The 6,000-nt window shown below is 28.3% G+C and overlaps 1 long non-coding RNA gene across 1 annotated transcript; it reads right to left on the bottom strand.

Annotated features, from left to right (window-relative positions):
* Positions 1-637: 637 nt before the first annotated feature.
* LOC142538030 (uncharacterized) lies at positions 638-1,270 on the bottom strand. Its single transcript, XR_012818632.1, has 2 exons — positions 925-1,270; positions 638-826 (listed from the first exon to the last, which is right to left on the bottom strand). It is a non-coding gene; the product is annotated as an uncharacterized LOC142538030 (long non-coding RNA).
* Between the last annotated feature and the right edge of the window lie 4,730 nt (positions 1,271-6,000).

Genomic DNA, 6,000 nt, shown 5'->3' with positions numbered 1-6,000 from the left:
CAAACATCTTCATTCACGTTTGATAATTTTCTCAGACTTACCGGTGGCATTCCTATGTGGAGATCTATTTTATTTTAATAGTCTTTAAGGTATTTACTTTTGCATTGAACTTTGAAGTTCTCAAATTCTCGCATTTCTCCAACTAACATTCATGTAAAATAAATGCGAACCAGTTGAGAAATCAAAGGGGTAGTAATCAACAAAACTACGAATGCTAAAATTATTCATTACTAGGTGATTTTGTGTGACACGGGTGTGACAGAAGATTAACAAATTATTCATTACTAGGACATAGTCATGAAATAGCAGCACTTGGACAAATACAAACAAAAGTAGGAAGAATGATCAGAAAGACTACACACAACTCATTATCAACAAATCAGATTAAAATTTTCTACAAAATTAGTCATTTGTAGTTTATTTTAATTCGTTTATTACAATTTTCATTAGCTTAATTTCTTTAGCTTTAACATATTCATTCAAATTTTTTCGATTCTAGTTGTAAAAATATTATTATAATGATAATATTAAATTTGTTGTTAAAGAGTTTTCTTATAAATAACGATCAAATCAAGATCCACCTAGTTTGAATATAAAAATCAAATTATTCATTTGTATCGATTTCGTATCTAGCAAGTTGGTGCAGATTTTTTTTTTTTTGATTTGTCAAAAAAAAAATATCGACCTCGATACAATTTCTACGACAAATTTATTCAATATAATTATTTAGTACAAACATAAAATTGGGAATTCTCTTTTACCCGTATGACCTTGTCTCTCCTCTCTCAGGCTTGTTCACTTTCTGTCTTTCTGATTCTTCAATTTCCTGCCCGGCAAACAGCAAACAATATCTTGTGATGATCAAAATCAAACGCAATTCCTTAAAAAAAACACAAACAAAAATCATCAATCAAATTCTACAACCGGACAAATAACATATTGATCTAATCTGGCTTCCGTCATGAGTATTCACTACCGCTGGCCGTGCACTGGAGGGCGGCGCCGCCACCATTGATGGTATCAAGGTCAACGTAGTTAATCTATAAAGACCCTCTTCGCTGATTTTGATACCAACAACAGTGGTAGCTCCGCCGCATCAAAGCCATCTGTATTCCTGCGACAGGTGTTCACCGGGTCCGCGGAATCGAGGGTCTGTCCCCGACCATTTTATAAAGATTGAATGATAGACAAAGAAACTGATCATCAAGTTGTTAGAAAAAAGTGTTGTACTTCAAGCAGTACTACCAATTCTCACACAGGAAAGATTGCAGTACTCAAGATAGAGCAGTACACTTGTCCTATCATAAACTAGTTAGCATAGTGAAATTCACTTATGATCAGTCGTCGGTGAACAAAATAATTAATTTCTTTAACCCGAAAAAAATCAAGTTTGAGTTTCGGGTTTTCGGATTGGGATCAGATTAGGTTGAACCCGATAGCTGAACCGAAAAAAATGATCGGATTGAGTTGGGTTCGATTGATCCGAAATTTTTAATTTTTTTTAGAAAATATAATTAATAAATATTACCTACATTTTTATACATTGTGTGTCTGAAAAAATATTTATTGTATATTTACATAATAAATCTTCATAATTTAATATTTATTTTGAATATTTTTTTATTTTTAAAAAAAATTGTTTATTTGATTTAGTAAATATATTTTATTTTTCTACGATTAGACTTTCAAATTAAAATCATATATATCTGAGAGATTTTGTTATTATGTGTTTAAATTAAAATATTTTTATTTTTTTTAATTTTATTAAAAAAATCAAAATCGAGTTAATCTGGTTGATTCGGGTTCGGGTTAAGAGTTTTCAGATTGGCTCGCGTTCGGGTTGAACAATTTTTGAATAGTACTATTGCTCAACTCGACCAAACCTATCCAACCCACCTGAATTAACATCCTTATTATAATATTTGGATTTGTTAAAATTTTAGATATAAATACATTATTATTCGGGAGCGCAAAGTAATATAAACATGTATATTAATAAAATATTAAATTTATCAATTTCTTAAACTTCAGGTTCATTTTTTTGGGTCTTTTTATGTTTTTTTTAATTCATTGTATCAAAGTATTTTTTTTCATAATTACGATATAATTCTTATTTAAATATAAATCAAATTAATTAAAAAAAATATACAAAAATGCTGAGCGTCCCAAAAATTATTAGTAATATATATTTGCTAGCCCATTTATAAGTCTAACTAAAGGATGTTTGGAAGTAGGTCCATTTGAAATTCCTTAGGTGGCCCAAATACGAGCTCAAAGTCCAAACAATATATAATATGGATCGATAGCTTTCTTCGGGCTTTCTCGACTGAATTTGGATCTTTGTAATCTTTTTACAACATTTCGAGATATCTATCTATATTAAACAATTTTTGAACAACATGAACGCGGGATTTTGTTTTTGTTTTTTCCTAAAAAAATAAATGGCAAAACTTGCGTGATACGATATCATATATCGTATTTTGTGAGACAGATCTCTTATTTAGATCATCCATGAAAAAGTATTATTTTTTATGCTGAGAGTATTATTTTTTATTGTGAATACCGGTAGGGTTGACCCGTCTCACGGATAAAGTCTCACATGAGATGTACTCACCAAAAAAAATGTTCTCTTTCGGTTACTTAATTGGCAGCAATTATTATTTTATTCAACTAAGCTAAAAACATGAAAATTGTTTGATTATCCTAAAAACATTAAAAAAAAAATTCCCGTTCATTGTTATTTAAAATTATACTTGCAGAACACTTTTTTTAAAAAAATATTTTTCGAAAAAAGTTTTATAAAATCTTATCCAACCACATATTTAAATTTTTTAACTTATAAAACAATTTAAAATACTTGTGGAAGCAAAACCAAAATATCAATTTTAACAAATTTTTTTAAAAAAATAAAAAATTGATCATTCTAAAAGACATTTCTAAAAATTAAAATTATACAATTCGAAACCAAATGCAAATAAGAGGACGAGATAATGGGAAATTCAGCGCAATTAAATGCGACCAGATCATGTCATTATCCTTATCTACAATTCGTTATCTTTTATTTTGTCAACGTCATTGTCATTACATCAATCAATTTGGTCTTTTATTATATATGACAATAAATACCATGCTTCTTGCATAACATTATATTAAATAAGACCATCTCAAATATATTTTTAATCGCTTTGGTATGTTATCAAGTTTATCGAAATTGAGGGAGGGAGTTATTCGCAATCACGAGAGCCAAATGACGGCGGATTTTGTTGAGGAAAAACCAAAGACGGTATAATCGATCGCACTAAATCATTAAAAATTTGACTAGAAAACTTAAGCGGAAGCGTACCTGAAGCCATATTTCTGAATTCTTTATAACGTGTCTTGATCTTCCAGATCTACGCGCTCTTTCCTTGAAATAATTATTTAGTTTCTCTTCAAAACTATTTTTTTAATAAGAGAGAGATTATAGAACGTGATAACGCGAGATCTGGGGATCATGATCAATATATATAGATAATGTTTATCATTATCTTCTCATATTTCTGTTTTATCCCATCATAAAAACAAAAATTACACTTCTTTCTCTGCACATTAAAGACCTACAACCTATTAGATACATTAAAGTTCAATAACCCGAAAATTAGTAGATCACTTTATTTTGGACTTAACTTAATATACAACCCACAACACATAATTATTCAAATATAAGCCTATATAAATAAAATTGATCCAACATATTTTGATCGTGCCATTTTATTTGATTTATATATTAAAATTTGAATTAATTATTTCATATTAACAAAATAATTATTTGATTTACGTACAATTATTTAATACAAACTATATTTTAATAAAATCAAAATATCATTGAAAAAAACACGTTCATTTGATATTAAATTAATAATACAACAAAAATACAATATTAAATACTCGAATTACTATATTGTTCCCATAAACACGTTTTTTTATTTTTTATTTTTACACTTAATTAATTTCTAATCAGAATATTAAAAATTTTATAATTAAAATTTCAAAAAAATATTAATTAATTAAATATTAAAAACTTATATTAAATTAATCAAATTAAAAATAAAAAATAAAAAAATTGTGGCCCAGCAATTTATGGAGCAGCTTGTAGAGCTGTTGGTTGGTGCTGGATTGGAGTGAAAAATCATGGCACCACAATGATGTGGCACCAATGTGGTGCCATGATTGGAGATGGTCTTGAAATAAAATTGGGATTTTAAAACTGAGGAAGAACCAAAATAATAATAATAATAATAACAACTGTGACCGACCACGTGGAATAATAATAATTAAAAATAATAATGATTGCTAGTAACTCGGTACATTGAAAATCGAATCGATTGCCCACTACGATCGATCGATCGATCGATTAATATGTAATGGAGTTAGGTGAACTTCGACCAGTCACGTGTATGTAGTGGAGTTAGGTGGACGACCGTATACAATTTTTAATTAAATTAACAAAATTTTGAAACAATAATTACTCCATTCATTTAATAATTTTTTTTGGGTTCCCTCTCAAATTTTAAACTGTTATTTTGTCAAGGTTTTGATTAAAACATTTGAAATGACGTTGAGATAATATCTTATTTCGTTTCCAAAAGTTTTAAAGATATGTTATTGAAAGTTTTCGTCGCATATCCAATTATATATAAAATATCCGAGAATTGCATGTATACATTTGGATTGTCAGTCGTCTCACATCGGTTAGATAAAATCTCTAAAAGTTATATATATATATGAAATTAGATAATATTTTTTTAACTGATCAATAAAATTGAATTAAGTTCAAATTTTCAATCTTGAAATTTTCGCAATTTTTAATTAATAACAATAGTATAGATCTAATTAAAGTCGAGTAATAAATTCTTTGAATGGATAAGGTCAGAAAGTTTACGATAATGGGCACGAATCCTGTCGTTGGAAGAAGTGAAGAAACAGGCCACTTGATCCACTCTACATTCTTCGGCAGAGAGTAGATATGTTGTGAGACGATCTCACAAATCTTTATATGTGAGACGAGTTAATCCTACCGATATTCATAATAAAAAGTAATATTCTTAGCATAAAAAGTAATATTTTTACATAGATAATCTAAATAAAATATCCGTCTCACAAAATACAACCCGTGAAACTGTCTTACTTAAATTTTTGTTTTTTCCGGAACGAATAATTCTCAAATTGGTCAAATTTATTTTAGGTTTCTTTTGTGAATTTCTATGATAAAAGTTATGACCACAGCTTAATAATAAAAATATGTTGATAGCTTTAAAAAAAATATAGTTACATGCTAATAATTAATATAAAATATTTACTTTTAACTTTCTCCTTTTGCTGCAAGAGTTGATTAATTTAATTAAATTAAAAATATTTAAATGTGCATTACCTATCTCAAGTCTTAACACAATTACGAATATCTTTATCAATAAAGTACCACACATAGACATGCAAAATCAACATATACTAGTACTTCCCGATTTTAGTCCATATCGAATCAGTTAAAACCGTGTCGATTTTACGAGACAAATTAATTTTTACGTCAAAATTATTATTTTTTATTATAAATATAAAACGTTAAAATGTCTCGGGTATGAAAAACTTTTGATTAGCTGCTCTCTGCCAAGCCAAATTTTATATGACTATCTCAAATGAATTTTGTATATGGTCTACGCTGAAATTTGTATTATCATTTTAAAAAATAAAACATGAAACACGACGTATCATAAAGTACAAATTATTTATTTACAATAATACATATGTATGTCATCTATCAGATTAATAAATTATCCATAATTCATATTCTACGCTCCTTTAAATTTGAATCAGAATCCCATTCGCACACACCTACCCTCGGTGCAAAATTCGCCCACCTAACCCCTTCGATTCACGAGCTAAATTGTTAGACAAAAGTGGAAGAATGCTTGAGAAACTCGACGCGGATCGACGACTTTTTAGAGCTTTTTTTTTTGTATAAGT

Source organism: Primulina tabacum, chromosome 2 (assembly GCF_025594145.1).
Source record: "Primulina tabacum isolate GXHZ01 chromosome 2, ASM2559414v2, whole genome shotgun sequence".
Lineage (NCBI taxonomy): Eukaryota > Viridiplantae > Streptophyta > Magnoliopsida > Lamiales > Gesneriaceae > Primulina > Primulina tabacum.
This window is presented reverse-complemented; position numbering and strand designations above follow the sequence as displayed.